The 21363-nt window shown below is 42.1% G+C and overlaps 1 protein-coding gene and 1 non-coding gene across 3 annotated transcripts in view; both read left to right on the top strand.

Moving 5' to 3' along the window:
* The window catches only part of TMIGD1 (transmembrane and immunoglobulin domain containing 1), a 66793-nt gene that overhangs the window by 8512 nt on the left and 36918 nt on the right, over positions 1-21363 (top strand). The gene's annotated exons all lie outside the window — the stretch shown is intronic.
* Positions 20587-20744, top strand: LOC112442799 (small nucleolar RNA SNORA57). Its single transcript, XR_003031090.1, has one exon. It is a non-coding gene; the product is annotated as a small nucleolar RNA SNORA57 (small nucleolar RNA).

Genomic DNA, 21363 nt, shown 5'->3' with positions numbered 1-21363 from the left:
CTTCTCAACCCAGGGCTTGAACCCACAGTTCCTGCATTGGCAGGCTGATCTTTTATCACTGTGCCACTTAATAAGCCCTTAACAAATGTTTAAGCATTTATAAAATGAGCCAGCAGGGAAGACCAACCGCACTATCTTCCAATTTTAAGCCCCATAGTTGTTTTAGTAGCCACCTCTTTTATAGGTAACAGAGAAACTGAGAAAGACTCATTCATTTCTGAAACAGTCCTTTTCTCTCCCATCTGAATAGTACCTAAAGGGTACCCCTAGACAGAGGTTCCTCTGTGTCTAAAAGGCTAAATCCTCAATTTAAAGGCAAACACACCAGGGATCTTCAGAGTTTTGTCAGCTGACACCAGGATGGATTTTGTGTAATAGCTGCTTGAGGGTATGGACCCACGAGAATGGCATACAGGTGGAAGGGACAGGAGAGACAGAGAAAAATGCTGAAAGGGGAGGAATAGGGTTGCCATGGACTGGGGCTAAAAACAGAACTTGCCGCCACATTTCTTTGGCTTGACTGCTTAGCCTACAGGGTAGAGTGGGGATGTCAGTAGGGGAAGTTCCCAGAGGGACTAGATTGTATCAAACTGATGAATCTCAACACCACTTACCCTTTAAAATCACCCAGGGAGGCTGTGTGTGTGTTTGTGTGTGTGTTGCCATACATATAGCTGCTTTACAATGTTGTGTTGGTTTCTGCTGTACAAGGAAGTGAATCAGCTGTATGTATAGATATATCCCCTCCCACCCCCACATCCCACCCCGTAGATCATCACAGAGCACCAAGCTGATCTCCCTGTGCTCTACAGCAGTTTCCCATTAACTATCTATTTTGCACGTGGCAGTTGATATGTGTCAACCCCAATTTTGAAAATACAAGTGCAAGGGGGAATGGGAGGTACTTGATGGGCACAGGGATTCCTTTTGGGCAGTGAAAATATTGTGAAACTAGATAAAGCTGATGGTTGCACAATATTATGAATGTACTAAATGCCTCTGGACTGTACACTTTAAAATAGTTAATTTTATCTTATGTGAGTTTTATCTCAATTTAAAAAAAAAACTAGCACTCTGCCTTCCATAAGAGTGGGGGAGAGTAATAAAGAGCATGCATGAGGAAGGAGGAATTTCATAAAGATAAGAAGTTGGAGGAAGGTCTTGAGAAATGTGAGACTTTAAGAGAGACACACCTTAAAGATAACTTCTGTAAAGACTTACCATGCTTTACTTCTCAGGTGTTTTATGGGAGTTCCACTTGAATTCCTTTGGATGTGACAGCGCTGAGATAGGGCTGAGGATAGCTTAGTTTTATTTGGGTTACACCTTATTTTCTTTTTTTTAAAAAAATCATTTGTTTACTGGCTGCACTGGATCTTCATTGCTGAGCATGAGGTTTCTCTAGTTGCAGAGAGCAGGGGCTATTCTCTAGCTGAAGTGTGTCGGCTTCTCATTGGCGTCTCTGGTTGAAGAGCATGGTCTCTAGAGTACAGGGGGCTTCAGTATTTGCAGCGCACAGGCTTAGCTGTGGACCAGGGATCCAGCTCATGTTCCCTGCATTGGTTGACAGATTCTTCACCACTGGATCACCGGGGAAATCCTTATACTTGTTTTCTAGTTCTGCCCAAAGCTAGTCCTAGAGTCTAAAAACAAATTAAAATGGGACTAAGCACTCTCTTGCCCAGATGTAGTCAGGTCTGCCCAGATCCAAAGACATCCTCCAATATAAACAGCAATAAACTGAGACTGTGAGCTCTTGCATAAAGGCCCCAGAGCACAACTCACACCTCCCAGCCAGAAAAATATTCAGTTACCAGGGATGCTCTGGCAGTCAGCAATTTTGATGAAAATACTTGCCGAGACTGAATTGGCACAAACAAAGCACATTCACACCCAGCCAGCTGGACTGTATCTCAAAAGTACAAGACAAAGCTCCAGAAGGTGAAGAGACTGATACTATTTATGGGAACAATTTGCAGTCCTCTCTCTGTTATAGGTCTGGGTGGAAACGGGGCAAGAGAAGGATATCAGTGACAAGGAGAAGGCCGCTGCTGAAATGCTGCAAGCCCACACAAAAGCCAAGGCTCCCCAGGAGACCCCGAGTGCCAGGGACACAGCATAGAGCAGTGGGTTTGCAAAATGATCCTCATAAGAAGCAATCACTAGCTCATTTGCTCAATAGAGAAGGGAAACACTTTACACAGAAAGGAAAGAACAACGAAGTCAGATAAAAACAAGTTGAAATGGGGACTACCCTGGCGGTCCAGTGGTTAACACTGCATGCTTCCAATCCCTGGTTGGGGAACTAAAGTCCTGCATGTTGCACAGCAGGACCAAAACAAACAAACACACAAAATAATTCAAAAACCAGGTCGAACCAATGTAACCAAAGACAAGACAGAACAGATGGAAATTATAGCAAATCTCTGGGGGCACCAGAGCAGATGTTCCAGCAGGTTCTCTAATGCTGCTTCCCAATGCAGCTGTACACCCACTCCCAAAGCTTTTCTAGCATTTCATTCTACTCTGTGGGTCTTCCATCCATTTATTAATCCATCCAATAGAACTTGACTAAGCACTGTCTCTATGCCAGATCCAAATCCAAGCTCTGGACATAGAAGTAAGGAAAACACAATTCAGGCCAGAGTAAGAAGAGCCTCAAGAACTAAAGAAATTATGGTTTCCCATTCCCAAAATAAAATTCAAATTCAAATTTTATTTTTCAAAATTATACAAACCTTGCATATGTTCTAGAATCAAAATAGCTTCCTTCTGGATTTAAGGATTACAAAATTCAGATGACAGGAAAGATGAATGTTTCTCTCATTCTGATGTTCCTGTTTTGCTGGTGCCTTAAGGGGTGCCCTAGCTGTGGGCACCTTCCCAACCCTTAAAAAGCTCTTAAGAGGAAGGATGATATTTGCCTTTCTCACTCCTGTGGCAGCTTTTCTCTCTCCCAATTTCTGGTAACTTCAATGGTTGTTAATGAGTAGAAGGAGGATAATTTGGCAACAGGGAAAGGAATTTTTTTTTTTTAATGTTTATTTATTTATTTGGCTGTGCCAGGTCTTACTTGCAGAATGCAGGATCTTCAATCTTCATTGCAGCATGCAAATTCTTAGTTGAGGCCTGTGGGATCTAGTTCCCTGACCAGGGACTGAACCCGGGCCCCCTGCAGTGGTAACGTGGAGTTCTAGCCATCGGACCACCTGGGAAATTCCCCAGATGGGATTTTGGCTACCGAGCACAGCAGAATGTTGCTTAAGTAGCACTTCTCTCCCAGTTCCTAAGTTTGCCTAAAAGGACATATAAGCCATGAAATTAAAAGATGCTTGCTCCTTGGAAGAAAAGTTATGACCAACCTAGACAGCATATTAAAAAGCAGATGACCTTTGCCAGCAAAGGTCCATCTAGTCAAAGCTATGGTTTTTCCAGTAGTCATGTATGGATATGAGAGTTGGACTATAAGGAAAGCTGAGCACCAAAGAACTGATGCTTTTGAACTGTGGTATTAGAGAAGACTTTAAGAGTCCCTTGGACAGCAAGGAGATCAAATCAGTCCATCCTAAAGGAAATCAGTCCTGAATATTCATTAGAAGGACTGATGCTGAAAGTCAAACTCCACTACTTTGCCCACCTGATGTGAAGAACTAACTCATTGGAAAAAACCCTGATGCTGGGAAAGATTGAAGGTAGGAGGAGAAGGGGATGACAGAGGATGAGATGGTTTGATGGCATCACCAACTCAACGGACATGAGTTCGAGTAAACTCCAGGAGTTGGTGTTGGACAGGGAAGCCTGACGTGCTGCAGTCCATGGGGTCACAAAGAGTCAGACACGACTGAGTGACTGAACTGAACTATACTGAAGCCAAAACCTAAATAGAATTGGTTCATGGATGGTTAGATATGCCCATGGCTGAGAGGTACAACAAATTGAGTGAGATTAGATGTGCCTGGGCTCCACTCCTGAGCATATATCCAGAGAAAACTCTAATTCAAAAAAATACATGCACTCCAATGTTCATAGCAGCATTACTTAGTAATGTTACTAATTACATAGTAGCCAAGACATGGAAGCAACATAAATGTCCATCAACAGACAAGTGGATAAAGAAAAGTGGTGTGTGTGTGTGTGTGTGTGTGTGTGTGTGTGTGTGTATACAGTGTACTACTACTCAGCCATAAAAAAGAATGAAATAATGCATTTGCAGCAACATAGGTGAACCTAGAGATTATACTAAGAGACATAAGTCAGAAAGAGAACAACAAATACCATATGATACCACTTGTATCTGGAATCTAAAATATGATACAAATGAACTTATTTACAAAACAAACAGATTCACAGACATAGAAAACAAAGTAATGGTTACCATAGCGGAAAAGGGGTGGGGTGGGATAAACCAGGAATTTGGAATTACCAGATACAAACTACTACGTATAAAATACACAAACAGCAAGGTCCTTCTGTATAGCGCAGGAAACTAGATTCAATATCCTGTAATAAGCCATCATGGAAAAGAATACGAAAAAGAATATACCTATGTATGTATATATACCTGAACCACTAACTGTACCTCTGAAACTAATACAACATTGTAAATCAACTATACTTCAATTAAAAAAATTTTTTTAAGTGTCTGGGCTATATCACTGATTTGTAGTTTCAGTGAGTTGAAGAATGAGTGTTCCAAGACATTTGTATTTCATGGAAATATAGATTTTCCTTAAAAGTCAGGCATCTATATATAGCCATTTATTGTTTTATCTGTCTCAAAAGGTATTCTGCTCCTCTGGAAACTGTCCTTCCCCATTCCAAACATACCTATGGCAGGGTGGCCCAATCACAGTTTCTCCAATCTCCAGCCCTAGAGCAGGCACACAACCCAGATAGATCTCCACCATAAATATGGTGATTGGTTCAGGGATGGCATGAATCCCAAACCAGGATCATCAGAGTTCTCTAACTGCAACTAAGGGGAAAGTGCTTTCTTCTCTGCTCAGTTGGAAGGCTATGTGGATGGAAGCCTAGACTTGCTTGAAGACAAAGTTCTGATTTCACAGGAACAATGGAATTTCAAAAATGAAGCCAACACGCAAAGAGAGGCAGAGAGAAGATGTGCCAGAGAGTGATCTGAAGAGAACCAGTCACTCCTGAGGGCAGCTCCACCTCTCCATCCATCGTTTGCTTGCAGGAGGCAATACTTTCTGCTTCCCGCTTAAACTGGTTTAAGTGGTGTTTCTTTAACTTTTATCTAAAGAATCCTGTCCTAGCAAAGCCATCTGGTAGAATATTCCTGAAGGAAGTTAGGTTGCACAGGTACTACTGAAACGGTTTGGTGTCATTTCAGAGGGGCTCTGAAGAGCTCTGGTCTGTTCCATTCAGTCACTCAGTCATGTCCGACTCTTTGCAACCCCATGGACTGCAGCACACCAGGCCTCCCTGTCCATCACCAACTCCCACAGCTTGCTCAAACTCATGTCCATCAAGTCAGTGATGCCATCCAGCCATCTTGTCCTCTGTTGTCCGCTTCTCCTTCTGCCTTCAATCTTTCCCAGAATCAGGGTCTTTTCTAATGAGTCAATTCTTCACATCAGATGGTCAAAGTGTTGGAGCTTCAGCATCAGTCCTTCCAGTGAATATTCAGGACTGATTTCCCTTAGGATTAACTGGTTTGATCTTGTTGTCTAAAGGGACTTTCAAGAGTCTTCAATATCACAGTTCAAAAGCATCAATTCTTCGGCACTCAGCTTTCTTTATGGTCCAACTCTCACGTCCATACATGACTACTGGAAAAACTATAGCTTTGACTAGATGGATCTTCTCAGCAAAGTAATGTCTCTGCTTTTTAATATGCTGTCTAGGTTGGTCATAGCTTTTTTTCCAAGGAGCAAGCATCTTTTAATTTCATGGCTGCAGTCACCATCTAGAGATTTTGGAGCCCAAGAAAATAAAGAGCTCTGGTATCATAGTCCTTTATGTTTCAGTGCAGAGAATTCACCAAGGACAAAGTGGTAGGTAAGAAGTAAATGCTTTATTAGAGTAGAATGCTTGTGAGGCTCACAAGAAGGTGAGTGAGAAATGCTGTGCACTGAGAACTTCATGGGCTACAGTTTCATAATCAAAGGAAAAATGGGGAGGGGGAGAAGAACTTTGTCTTTCTTGAGTAGACATCACGCTTCCATCATCAGCTCCTCCTCCAGGTAGGGCAGGGAAGTTTACTTGTCCCTCCCCATATGGTCTGGCCAGGACTGTCGTAGCACTTTGGAAAAATATTTGTCGGTCTCAGTAAAATGAGGGTCTTTGATTTTGAAAAGTCACCTTCCCATAAATGATTGATTTTTTGTGGGCACAGAGCCTATTTTGGGGGTCATTAACTTGATAACACCATTGGACAGGTTGTAGGCCGTAGTTTCTACTATTGTTTTATTGTTCGGGGGGTATTGTGCAAAGAACATGTCTTAGGGGCCAAAGAACATGTTTTGGGGGTACTAACTCCTGGGGATCACTGGGCAGGATGTAAGTCTTATGTAAGCATCATTTTATTATTTGGGGGCATGTCTCACGCTTCCGTTGCATGATTTTGTTGCTAAGCAAGCCTGCTTGGTTTTGTGGTTAAGCAAACCTGCTTTCTTGAGTAATCATTAACTTTCAGGGTCTCTCCATATGTTTTTACTTACAATACCCCTAGTGGGATTAACTATTTAATCACCTATTTTGTCCCTTCATTCTGCCCCATCACTACCATACATCAATTAGAATGGTTAAAAAAAATTTTTTTTTTTAATTTTCTCTTTTTTGCATCAGTTGTATCATGTGAGGGAGGAAAAGCTGGTATAACTGCCAAGTCAGGGTAGGTTTTTTAAAAATTTATTTTAAATTGGAGGATAATTGCTTTTCAGTGTTGCATTGGTTTCTGGTATACAACAATGTGAATCAGTTATAAATATACATATATCCCTTCCCTCATGAGCCGCCCTCCCACTCCCCACCCCCATCCCACCCAGCTCTGGTCTGGGCTCCCTGTGTTATATAGCAGCTTCCCACTAGCTGTCTGTTTAACATATGGTAGTGTAATACGTCAGTGCTACTCTTTCAACTTATCCCACCCTCTCCTTCCCCTGCAGAATCCCAGGAACAGGGGAGCCTGGCGGGCTGCCGTCTCTGGGGTCGCACAGAGTCGGACTTGACTAAAGTGATTCAGCAGCATCAGCAGCTCCTTCCCTTGCAGGTGTCCATAAGTCTGTTCTCTGTTCAAATAATTTTATTTGGCAATACCAAATGGTGAAAATGTGGAAAAACTGGGACTCTCAGACATTGCTGAGGGCCAAGGGGTAAAATGGTAAACTTAAAACAAAATAAAACACTTAGGAAAACTTTGGCATTTTCTAACAGTCACACATACAACTGTCCCATGAGAGAGATTCCATTTCTAGGCCTTTACCTAAGAGAAATGAAAACATATGTCCACAAAAAGATACACAAGAATGTTCTTAGCAGTTTTATTCATGAGAGCTCCCAACTGGAAGCAACTCGAATGAGAATGGATAAACAAATTGTATATATTTATACAATGGCATAACACTTAGCAATGAAAGGTAATGAGTTATGATAATGTGGCTCAATCTCAAAAAACTTTCTATTGAGCAAAAGATGTCACACAAAACAATACATACTGTATGATTCCATTTTTATTAAGTTCTGGAACAGGCAAAACTAATTGGTTATGGTGATAAAGATCAGGAGAGTGGGAGGAGTTTGTTTGGGAGGAGACACTGGTGAACTTTCTGAGGTCATAGAAATGTTCTATATGGTGGCAGCTATATTGATCAATCGGAGAAAGCAATGGCACCTCACTCCAGTACTCTTGCCTGGAAACTCCCATGGACAGAGGAGCCTGGTGGGCTGCAGTCCATGGGGTCGCTTAAGAGTCAGGCACGACTGAGCGACTTCACTTTCACTTTTCACTTTCATGCATTGGAGAAGGAAATGGCAACCAGCTCCAGTGTTCTTGCCTGGAGAATCCCAGGGACAGAGGAGCCTAGTGGGCTGCCGTCTATGGGATTGCACAGAGTCAGACACAACTGAAGTGACTTAGCAGCAGCAGCAGCAGCATATTGATCAATATGTTTGTCAAAGCTCATCAAACATCATTAAAGTCTGTACATTTTATGTAAATCATACATCAATTTAAAAAAGAATATTGTACACCCGTATTTATAGCATTATTTACAATAGCCAAAAGGTGGAAATAATACAAATATCCACTGACAGAAGAACGGATAAACAAAAGTGATGTTTACATACAATGGAACATTATTCAGCTCTCAAAAGGAAGGAAAGTCTGACACTCGCTACACCACAGATGAACTTTGAGGACATTATGCTAAGTGAAAGAAGCCAGTCACAAAAAGACAGGTACTGTATGATTTCACCCACATGAGGTACCTAGAGTAGTCAAATTTATAGCTGCTAAGTTGCTTCAGTCATGTCTGACTCTGTGCGACCCCATAGACAGCAGCCCACCAGGCTCCCCCATCCCTGGGATTCTTCAGGCAAGAACACTGGAGTGGGTTGCCATTTCCTTCTCCGATGCATGAAAGTGAAGAGTGAAAGTGAAGTCGCTCAGTCGTGTCCGACTCTTAGCGACCCCATGGACTGCAGCCCACCAGGCTCCTCCATCCATGGGATTTTCCAGGCAAGGGTACTAGAGTGGGGTGCTGTTGCCTTCTCTGCAAATTCATAGAGGCAGAAGTAAATGACAGCAGCCAGGGGCTGGGAAGGGGAGGGGGGAATGGGAGTTAGAGTTTAATGGGTAAAGCAAGACAAAGAGTTCCAGAGACGGATATTGGTCACGGTCGTACAACATTGTGACTGTACTTGATACCACTGCAGTGTATACTTAAAAATTATTCAGATGGTAAATTTCAAGTTATATGTATCTCAGTACAATTTTTTAAAAAAGAGAGTATTGAAAAAATTTGCACAGAGACTATGATCATCTCCTTTTTATTTTTCCGAACAAGACACACACGAAAAACAACAAACAACCCACCATTTACTATCACCTGATTTCACAAAAGGAGGGATATTTCTGAAACTATAAAGAAAAATGTAAGGGGACTTAGCTGGTGGTCCAGTGGTTGAGAATCCGTCTTCCAATGCAAGGGGACACAGGTTGAATCCACGGTCAGGGAACTAAGACCCTACATGCCTAAGGGCAACTAGAGAAAGCCCTTGTGCCTCAGCTAAGATCCAGTGCGACCAAAAACAAATGAAAACAAACCCCAAAACTTAAGGACGTAGTCTCAGGATAAACAGTTCTTTCCCCCAAAACATCTGGACATGTTCTCCCACGTTTTTCTTACTTGTTTTATTTCATCACAGATTAATTTTTTAAAATCTTCTCATATCAGCACCAGTTTAGAGGCCAGAGATTGGAACTGCTGCTGATGGAGCTTGATAGCACTGAAAGCCATAATAAAAACCCCGAGCCCACTGAACCATTATTCTGATCCTGAATGGCACTTCTTGTGTCCTGAACACAAGTTTTCATTCATGTGAAGACAGTATCACCCCCAAAATATCTCCAAGACAGTTTGTGAATGATGGGAGATCAGAGAGACCTCAACGGAGGCCAACAGTGAGAGATGGGGGTGCAAGATTCTTCACATCCCAACATCATCAGAAAGTGCCCTTGTGGCTTTTCTGCATCTCCGCTCTAATTTGTGTGCCTTATATAGGTCACCTGCTTAGCCTGTGAAAGCTCTTACAGCTGTAGCTTCCCCGAAGCCAGGAAGTGAAGCAACCCAAAGTTGATACAGCCAAGAAGGCTGAGTCTGCGTGGGTAGTGGCAAGGTGAGAAGAAAATGCAGTAAGTGTGAAACCACAGGGAAATTCAGAACTGGTTCCAAAGCTCAAACTTTGCAGTGGGTGGTGTCCCAGAAAACCCTGAATGCTGACTGAGCTTCATGGGGCTATTTAGGAAAGAGGTGAACAGAGCACTGCAAAGTGAGGTGGTCCAGGAATTTTCAGGGTCTATATGCAGCCTACTCGGAGAAGGCAATGACACCCCACTCCAGTACTCTTGCCTGGAAAATCCCATGGACAGAGGAGCCTGGTAGGCTGCAGTCCATGAGGTCGCTAAGAGTCGGACACGACTGAGCGACTTCACTTTCACTTTTCACTTTCATGCATTGGGGGAGAAAATGGCAACCCACTCCAGTATTCTTGCCTGGAGAATCCCAGGGACGGGGGAGCCTGGTGGGCTGCTGTCTATGGGGTCGCACAGAGTCAGACACGTCTATGGGGTCACACAGAGTTGGACACGACTGAAGCAACTTAGCAGCAGCAGCAGCATGCAGCCTACTAAGTTTACAGTCTTTAAGTAGCATTAAAATATTTTATTCTTAAATTAGCACAACAAATTCCTTATTGATACACCAAGAATTATTTATGTGTTGCTAAGGCAAAAAACATAGTGAAGAGGAGCTAAAAAGCCTCTTGATGAAAGTGAAAGAGGAGAGTGAAAAAGTTGGCTTAAAGCTCAACATTCAGAAAACTAAGATCATGGCACCTGGTCCCATCACTTCATGGGAAATAGATGGGGAAACAGTGGAAACAGTGACAGACTTTATTTTGGGGGGCTCCAAAATCACTGCAGATGGTGACTGCAGCCATGAAATTAAAAGACGCTTACTCCTTGGAAGGAAAGTTATGACCAACCTAGATAGCATATTCAAAAGCAGAGACATTACTTTGCCAACAAAGGTCCATCTAGTCAAGGCTATGGTTTTTCCAGTGGTCATGTATGGATGTGAGAGTTGGACTGTGAAGAAAGTTGAGCACTGAAGAATTGATGCTTTTGAACTGTGGTGTTGGAGAAGACTCTTGAGAGTCCCTTGGACTGCAAGGAGATCCAACCAGTCCATTCTAAAGGAGACCAACCCTGGGTGTTCATTGGAAGGACTGATGCTGAGGCTGAAATTCCAATACTTTGGCCACCTCATGCGAAGAGTTGACTCATTGGAAAAGACTGATGCTGGGAGGGATTGGGGGCAAGAGGAGAAGGGGACGACAGAGGATGAGATGGCTGGATGGCATCACCGACTCGATGGACGTGAATCTGAGTGAACTCCAGGAGTTGGTGATGGACAGGGAGGCCTGGCGTGCTGCGATTCATGGGGTCTCAAAGAGTTGGACATGACTGAGTGACTGAACTGAATTGAACTGAAGTCAAGAAAGGAATCAGTGTCATGTGATCTAATATGTTAATCCCACTGTTTGTAGACATTCAGTAATAAGACTTTAAATCTATTTTCTGTGTTGTTTGCTCCCAGGTAAGTAGCTGCAATATCAGGGGGGAAAAAAAATCTGATGTGTTAAAGCACATTTAAAAAACTAAGAACCTACTTTCAGAAAAGTCATAATAAAAGCTTTTATGTCCCTCCATTGGGGATTCCTCCTCACCCTGCTCTCACAGGATGCCAGTCTCACAACCTATGCCAGTCTGTGCACCCCTAGGGAGGCCCTCCTCTACCCTATTTGGGCTCTGATACCCTCACTAGGTCACCCCGTGCATGGACATTTTCCTCATCTGGCTCAGAGTCTAAACCCTGCACTGAGCCTTCACCACCACCACCGTCACCGCTCCATGTGGACGCCCTTCGTCCCTCGCTCAGGCTCCAGCTCCTTGCACTCCAGCACAAGCACCCTGCTTAGATTCGGATGGACACCCAACCCTGTGCTGAGTTGTTCCCCTGAGGGAACGCTCTCCTTGCTCCACCCGGCTCTGACACTCCATACTGAGCCACCCCACTGCGTGGATGTCCTTCTCCCTTTGCCGGCCAGCTTTTCTTCCTTGTTGAAACACGTAGGTCGTATTTTGCGATGCCTGCAGTTCTTTTGCCGTATTTTTAAATGTACATAGATTCGACTTCATGACTAGTCTTGTTATATCCTATTTTCCCCGTTCCCTGGTTTTTCACTGCGAAATGTCTTAATTGGCTGGATTTCTTCATTAGGTAGCTTTTCTGGGAAGTAGTGAATGGGACTTCCCTGGTGGTCCAGTGGTTAAGAACCTGCCTGCCAGTGCAGGGGACAGGGGTTTGCGCCCTGGTCTGGAAACTATAAGATCCCACAGGCCATGGGGCAACTAAGCCTGTGCACCGCAACTTCTGAGTCCACACTCTAGAGCCCATGTGCCACAACCAGAGAGTGGCCCTCGCTTGCCACAACTCAGCATAGGCAAAAATAAATAAAGAACAACCAAGAAAAGAATTGTTTTCAAGTATTTGTGTGTGCCTTACCTGAGCCAGGCCTTTGCGTATTTGAAACTGTTTGTTGGCTGCCTTCATACACAGAATTTTGATCAGGTATAAAATTCTTGAATCACCTACATTTTTCCTTAGAACTTTATAAATATTGCTCTAACATCTTCTAACATGGGTCATTGCTGTGAATAAGTCTGAACCCAGATTTACCTCTTCCTGTTACAAGTGACTCATGTTTTTTGCCTAGATATATGAAGGATTATTCACTTTCATGAATTTAGTCATTGTATGTGGCCATTCAGACTTAAATTGAAGAAAGTAGGGAAACCACTAGACCATTCAGGTATGACCTAAATCAAATCCCTTATGATTATACAGTGGAAGTGAGAAATAGATTTAAGGGCCTAAACCTGATAGATAGAGTGCCTGATGAACTATGGAATGAGGTTCATGACATTGTACAGGAGACAGGGATCAAGACCATCCCCATGGAAAAGAAATGCAAAAAAGCAAAATGGCTGTTTGGGGAAGCCTTACAAATACCTGTGAAAAGAAGAGAAGCGAAAAGCAAAGGAGAAAAGGAAAGATATAAGCATCTGAATGCAGAGTTCCAAAGAATAGCAAGAAGAGATAAGAAAGCCTTCCTCAGCGATCAATGCAAAGAAATAGAGGAAAACAACAGAATGGGAAAGACTAGAGATCTCTTCAAGAAAATCAGAGATACCAAAGGAACACTTCATGCAAAGATGGGCTCGATAAAGGACAGAAACGGTATGGACCTAACAGAAGCAGATGATATTAATAAGAGGTGGCAAGAGTACACAGAAGAACTGTACAAAAAAGATCTTCACGACCCAGATAATCACAATGGTGTGATCACTGACCTAGAGCCAGACATCCTGGAATGTGAAGTCAAGTGGGCCTTAGAAAGCATCACTATGAACAAAGCTAGTGGAGGTGATGGAATTCCAGTTGAGCTATTCCAAATCCTGAAAGATGATGATGCTATGAAAGTGCTGCACTCAATATGCCAGCAAATTTGGAAAACTCAGCAGTAGCCACAGGACTGGAAAAGGTCAGTTTTTATTCCAATCCCAAAGAAAGGCAATGCCAAAGGATGCTCAAACTACCACACAATTGCAGTCATCTCACACGCTAGTAAAGTAATGCTCAAAATTCTCCAAGCCAGGCTTCAGCAGTATGTGAACCGTGAACTTCCTGATGTTCAAGCTGGTTTTAGAAAAGGCAGAGGAACCAGAGATCAAATTGCCAACATCCGCTGGATCATGGAAAAAGCAAGAGAGTTCCAGAAAAACATCTATTTCTGCTTTATTGACTATGCCAAAGCCTTTGACTGTATGGATCACAGTAAACTGTGGAACATTCTGAAAGAGATGGGAATACCAGACCACCTGATCTGTCTCTTGAGAAATTTGTATGCAGGTCAGAAAGCAACACTTAGAACTGGACGTGGAACAACAGACTGGTTCCAAATAGGAAAAGGAGTTCATCAAGGCTATATATTGTCACCCTGTCTATTGAACTTCTATGCAGAGTACATCATGAGAAATGCTGGACTGGAAGAAACATAAGCTGGAATCAAGATTGCTGGGAGAAATATCAAAAACCTCAGATATGTAGATGACACCACCCTTATGGCAGAAAGTGAAGAGGAACTCAAAAGCCTCTTGATGAAAGTGAAAGTGGAGAGTGAAAAAGTTGGCTTAAAGCTCAACATTCAGAAAACAAAGATTACAACATGCGGTCCCATCACTTCATGGGAAATAGATGGGGAAACAGTGTCAGACTTTATTTTTCTGGGCTCCAAAATCACTGCAGACGGTGACTGCAGCCATGAAATTAAAAGACGCTTACTCCTTGGAAGGAAAGTTATGACCAATCTAGATAGAATATTCAAAAGCAGAGACATTACTTTACCAACAAAGGTCCGTCTAGTCAAGGCTATGGTTTTTCCAGTGGTCATGTATGGATGTGAGAGTTAGACTGTGAAGAAGGCTGAGCACTGAAGAGTTGATGCTTTTGAACTGTGGTGTTGGAGAAGACTCTTGAGAGTCCCTTGGACTGCAAGGAGATCCAACCAGTCCATTCTGAAGGAGATCAGCCCTGGGATTTCTTTGGAAGGAATGATGCTAAAGCTGAAACTCCAGTACTTTGGCCACCTCTTGTGAAGAGTTGACTCATTGGAAAAGACTCTGATGCTGGGAGGGATTGGGGGCAAGAGGAGAAGGGGACGACAGAGGATGAGATGGCTGGATGGTATCACCGACTTGATGGACGTGAGTCTGAGTGAACTCCAGGAGTTGGTGATGGACAGGGAGGCCTGGCGTGCTGCGATTCATGGGGTCTCAAAGAGTCGGACACGACTGAGCGACTGATCTGATCTGATCTGATCTGATGTTACGTTTCTGTGCATCTGTGCTAATTTTTCCTACAACAGAGTGTATCCTTTAAATTTGTAGATTCTGCTCTTCATTTCAGCAAAGTATACTTTTTTTCCTTTGAACACTTTATTCTCCACTTTCTGGGCTCTCTACTTCAGGGATTTATGGGCTTCCCGGGTGGCTCAGTGGTCAAGAACACGCCAGCCAATGCAGGAGACTTGGCTTCATTCCCTGGGTCAGGAAGAACCCCTGGAGAAGAAAATGGCAACCCACTCCAGTATTCTTGCCTGGGAAATCCCACCAACAAAGACGCCTGTTGGGGTCCAGTCCATGGGGTCACAAAGAATTGTACATGACTGAGTGACTGAGCATGCATGTACTACCTCAGGGACACTAAATGTATTTATATAGTAGATTTCTCTTGTCTCTTATTAATGTATACAATTTCTATAACTGCAAAAGTCTATGTAGATGTAAGATGTCTTAGTTCAGGCTTCCACAACAAATTGTCATAGACTGGGTAGCTCATAAACATCAGAAATTTGTTTCTCATAGTTCTGGAGGCTACAAAGTCCAAGGTCAAGGCACCAGCAGATTTAATGTTTGATGAGATCGCACGTTCTGGTTCATAGATGGTCATCTCTCTGTGTCCTCACATGGCCAAAGGGGCAAGAGAGCTCTCTGAAATCTCTTTTATTTTTATTTTTAAAATTTATTTGGTTATGCTGAGTCTTAGTTGGGCTTCCCAGGTGGAGCTAGTTGTAAAGAATCTGTCTGTCAATGCAGGAGACATAAGAGTTGTGGGTTTGGTACCTGGGTCAGGAAGATCCCTTAGAGAAGGAAATGGCAACACACTCCAGTATTCTTGCTTGGAGAATGCCAAGGACAGGGGAGCCTTGCGGGCTAGTTCATAGGGTCGCAAAGAGTGGAACACTACTAAAGCTACTTAGCACTCACGGGTCTTAGTTTCGTCATGCAGGATCCAGTTCTCTGACTAGGAATCTAACCCAAGACCCCTGCACTGGGAGCAGAGTCCTAGCCAATGGACCACCAGTCCCCTGGAGTCACTCTCTTTTTTTTTCCTGGAGTCTCTTTTATATGAGCATTAATTCCATTCATGAGGGCTCCACTCTCCTGACCTAATCACCTCCCAAAGGCCCCACCTTCTAATATCATCATATGGGGGATTAAAATGACAACATATGAATTTTGGGGAGGACACAAATATTGAGTTCAGAACATAAGCATACTAATTATTGTTATAAGTATAATCCAACTATGGGACTTGTAATGTTCTTTTTCAGTTCAAGTCTCAAATACCAAAAACTTTGTGAGTGACCTTTAGGTGTGTGTCTTCGAGTATGTGTACACACTTAAGCATATTAAGTAATAACATTAAAAAATATCCACCATATGCTACATGGGTGCCACTGTTTACAGCAAAGTTGAAGGGGAGAAAATAATATTTATTTAGGAACAGACATACTACAAGGCCCAGGTTTTACAAGCATGTGAATGTGTAGATAATGATATAGTAGACTGAGATAAAAGATATCACAGTAGTCCGTTTGTTTTCCAAGAACTTCAGGGACCAAGCAATATTTAGAACTAGTTTTTATTTAACCTTAATGCTTCAGAACTGTACAAAGCAATGACATAAGAACTTTATTACACATTAGCTCATTCAGTACTCACAATAACTATGCTGCTGCTGCTGCTGCTGTGTCGCTTCAGTCGTGTCCGACTCTGTGCAACCCCATAGACGGCAGCCCACCAGGCTCCCCCATCCCTGGGATTCTCCACACAAGAACACTGGAGTGGGTTGCCATTTCCTTCTCCAATGCAGGAAAGTAAAAAGTGAAAGTGAAGTCGCTCAGTCGTGTCCGACCCTCAGCGACCCCATGGACTGCAGCCTACCAGGCTCCTCCGTCCATGGGATTTTCCAGGCAAGAGTACTGGAGTGGGATGCCATTGCCTTCTCCCACAATAACTCTACAGACAAATATGATTTGACCATCACTCAATAAAGATTAGACCAAGCCTTAGAAAAGTTAAATGAATCCCCAGAGTTGCCTCACTGCTATATGGTAGAGTGGGTTTGGAACCAAAGTTTCCCAAAGCAGTGTTTCCACGTTAATCCTCTCTCTCACCCATCTTTTGCTATAGTGGGAAGTTCTGAAGGAAAAAAAAGAGCTGTATGTGTCTTAAAGGGTATTCATATTTTAAGAAGTCAAATCTGTTGGTTCCCATGAATGCATATTATCTTTACAGCAATATATGTCAGAATTGTAAAACATATGGACTGTAAAACTTCTCTAAAAAGTCATTTTTAGTCACTGTCTTTTCTCAACTGCTCCTTAGATCCTTTAGTTCATGTTCCAAAAGGCACTCAAGCTCAACATATTTAAAGTGAAACCCATTATTTCACCCCCAAGAACTTTTTCTTCCTCCAAGTTTAGTCACTGACATCTCAGAGCTTCCTTTCTTTCTACTTTCTATTACTCATCAAAATTTTTGCTTCTATCTTTTCATTCCCTCATTTTCCTGGATCTGTTCCTTTTCATTTAAAATGTCACATCTGGGGACTTCCCTGATGATCCAGTGGCTAAGACTCCACACTCGCAATGCAGGGGCCCCAGGTTCAATCCCTGGTCAGGGAACTAGATCCCATATACCTCAACTAAGAATTTGCATGCCACAATTAAGACTTGGTGCAGTCAAATAAAGTATTTTTTTTTTAAAGGGCAAGGTATTATAAGTTTATGTCTGGAATACTAATAGGTTAGAAGATTCTGTTTCCAATTTTTTAAGCATATGAATTAAATTTTTCATAGGCTATGATACAGTTGTATTAATTTCAGGAATAAAATAAAAATGGAAACATTTCCAGGCATTTTAAATAAAATGCTCTCTCAATAAAAAGTGTGTCTTTGAAAAAGCAGTAACATTTATTGTTAACACCATCTTATCTTTAAGTTCAGATCAGTTCAGTTCAGTCGCTCAGTCGTGTCCGACTCTTTGCGACCCCATGAATCACAGCATGCCAGGCCTCCCTGTCCATCACCAACTCCCGAAGTTCACTCAGACTCATGTCCATCGAGTCGGTGATGCCATCCAGCCATCTCGTCCTCTGTTGTTCCCTTCTCCTGCCCCCAATCCCTCCCAGCATCAGAGTCTTTTCCAATGAGTCAACTCTTCGCATGAGGTGGCCAAAGTACTGGAGTTTCAGCTTTAGCATCATTCCTTCCAAAGAAATCCCAGGGCTGATCTCCTTCAGAATGGACTGGTTGGATCTCCTTGCAGTCCAAGAGACTCTCAAGAGTCTTCTCCAGCATCACAGTTCAAAAGCATCAATTCTTCGGCGCTCAGCCTTCTTCACAGTCCAACTCTTACAACTCTTATCTTTAAAGGTACTGGTTAAATAAATGTATTTATTATTTTAATAGCTGCTAGGTAGCACAGTCTTTTGTGGCTCAGACAATAAAGAATCTGCCCACAGTGCAAGAGACCCGAATTTGATCCCTGAGCTGGGAAGATTCCCCTGGAGAAGGGAATGGCTACCCACTCCAGTATCCTTGCCTGGAGAATTCCATGGACAGAGGGGCCTCGAGGGCTACAGTCCGCAGGGTAGCAGAGAGTCAGTCACGACTGAATAACTAACACTTTCACTTTCACCCTCAAATGACTGGTGAATCTATTTTTTTGTTTGTTTTTGTTTGTTTTTTTGTTTCTTTTATTTGGCAGTGTCAGGTCTTAGCATGGGCTCAGTAGACCCGTGGCATGTGGGATCTCATTGCCTGGATCAGGGATCAAGCCCACGTCCCCTGTATTTGAAGGCAGATTCCCAACCACCGGACCACGAGTGAAGTCCCAAACCTATTTGATACAGTTGATTTTTACTGTTGCTCCCCATCTCTTTACACAATATTATAAGGACTCTATCACTTAAAAACTGGGGGGCTTGGGGTTTTTTAAAACATTTTTTAAATGTTCATTTATTTGGCTGAGTCAGGTCTTAGTTATATTTCGAAGCATGTGGGATCTTAGTTCCCAAACCAAGGACCAAACCCACATCCCCTGCATTGAAGGCAGATTCTTAACTACTGGACCACCGAGGAAGTCCCTGTTTCTGTTTTTATGAAAATGGTGTTAACAGTGATAAACTAGAGTACACAAATTCCGCTCAGATTTCTCTTATCATTAAGATACAACTCGTGTACAGAGAAGTTAGCTAACAGCATCTGGCTACCAGCATTACTCCATATGTTAGATCTCAGTAAAGTTTAGTTAAAAAAAAATTGTAGTATTTTTTTCTGTACCCCAGGGCAGCATCTATTGCACCCCCAGGACACAGCACACGTGCCCTTTTGAAGATCACTGTAGTAAAGCATTGCTCTGATCCTGATCCTCTCCTGCCAGGAGGCTGATGGCAATAACTTAGTGTTTGGCCTGGGCCATTCTTTCTACAGGACATGGCCTGACCTTAGCAGGTAAGTTGCCAGTTATGGCTTTCCTACCTTATATTCTCATTCATCAATGCTTGGGTTTGAGTCTCAGATTTAAAATAAATGGATAAATAAAATAATAACAACAACAATAAAAGCAAATACTACAGAACTTACTTCTTCCTAGTATTGTTCGGAGTTTTTACATATATTAATTTAATCTTCATTGCTTTCTGAAATAATATTATTATCCCCTTTTCTTTACAGAAGATAAAACTGAGACACAGAGATTGTATAACTCCTCCAAAGTCACTATGTAGTAAATGGTGGAAGTGGGTGGATTGGAGTCTGGGTGGTTTAACTCCAGAGCTTGTTCTTAGAGCACTTGATTGTTCTGCCCTGTTTCATATAACACATCATGGATTATTATAACAGGGCTGGAGAAGCAGTGCTAAGCTAGACGGCTTTCAGCCAATCCCAAGTTCAAAATGAGGCAGTGCTGCTTCTGACTGCTTCTGCTTCCGACAGAAACACTGGCACTGCTTGGGGGCTGAAATAGGAAAGAAGACTGGGAACCAGAAACGGCTTAAAAGCTGCAGCAAAAAACAGAGATTTTAGACTGATTCCAAGGAAAAGGAAATGAAAATAAGGAAACAGTTTCCATTTCCATGGCATCAAAGAATTAAAACAATTAGTAACTGATTTAACAAAAGAAGTGCAAGAATTGTACACCAAAACTACAAAATACTGAAAGAAATTAAAAATGATCTAAATGATTGGCAAGACATCATACTCAAGAATCAAAACATTTAATATTGTCAAGACGGCATTACTCTGAATTGCCTTACAGATCCAATGAAATTCCTATCAAAAAATCAGCATCCGTTTTTGCAGAAACTGGTGAGGCGATCTTAACATTCATATGGAAATACAAGGGACTTAGAATAGCCAAAACAATCTTGAAAAAGAAGAACAAAGCTGGAGGAATCATGCTTCCTAATTTCAAAACCTAGTCAAAAACTACACTAATGAAAATAGTGTGGTAATGGCATACAGATAGACACATAGCTCAATGGACTAGAACTGAGTGTCCAGAAATAAACCTTCTCATTTTTGGCTAACTGATTTTCAGCAAGGGTGCCAAGACTGTTTGATGGAGAAAAAATAGTCTTTTCAACAAATGGTGCTCAGACAACTGGATATCCATATATAAATGAATGAATTTGGACTCTGATCTCACACCCTAGTATGCAAAAAATTAACTCACAACGTGTAACAGGCCTAAATATAAGACCCAAAACAGTGACACTCTTAGAGGAAAGCATAGGAGTAATCTTTCTGTCTTAGATATGACACCAGAAGCACAAATGATGCAAGAAAAAAATAAGTAAATCAGACTTCAGCAAAATTTTTAAATTTTAAATTTGTGCTTTAAAGAACACTACCAAGAAAGTGAAAAGGCGCCCTCCATGTATGCCTTGGCAGAGATAGCGCTTGCAGTCCTTGTTCCCGTAGTGTTTGGAGTAGAAGGAAAGGGGTAAGACTCTGGTCCCCTCAGCATCACGTCTTTGGTACTGGCGGCTTCTGGTCTACTGGTTCTGTTCTCAGGTATCAGAAAAGAAGCAGGAAAAAGAAAAATTAGTAAATAAATGTAAGTGAAAAGACAACCCACAAAATATTTGCAAATCATTTATCTGATAAGGGATTTGTGTTTAGGATATATAATCTAACAATTCAACAATAAAGAGAAAAATAACTCACTGAAAAATTGGCAAAAGACTTGGATAGCTATTTTTCCAAAGAAGATGTACGAATGGCCAATAAGATGAAAAGATGTTCCACATTATTACTCATTAGAAAAATGCAAATGAAAACCACAGTGAAATTGCTAAAAGGTACAGAGTTTCTTTGAAGGATGACAAAAATGTTTCAAAGCTGATTATGGTGATGGTTACGCAACTGTGAATGTACTAAAACCCACTGAATTGTGCACTTTAAATGGGTGGATTATAGGCAGGTGAATTATAAGCCAATAAAACTGTTACCAAACACCCACAATGAGATGCCACTTTCTACCTACCAGGATGGCTAAAAGAGAAAAAATAGACAGTGATAAATGATGACTAATAAGTAGAAAAATGGCAACCCTCATACTGGCTGGTGGGATTGTGAAATGATGCAGTCACTTTGAAAGCTCCTCAAAATGTTAAACAATGTTAAACATGACCAGCAATTCCCCTC

The sequence above is a fragment of the Bos taurus genome, chromosome 19 (genome assembly GCF_002263795.3).
Source record: "Bos taurus isolate L1 Dominette 01449 registration number 42190680 breed Hereford chromosome 19, ARS-UCD2.0, whole genome shotgun sequence".
NCBI classification, from domain to species: Eukaryota; Metazoa; Chordata; class Mammalia; order Artiodactyla; family Bovidae; genus Bos; species Bos taurus.
Note: the sequence above shows the minus strand (reverse complement) of the source record. Positions and strands in the feature narration are given on the sequence as shown.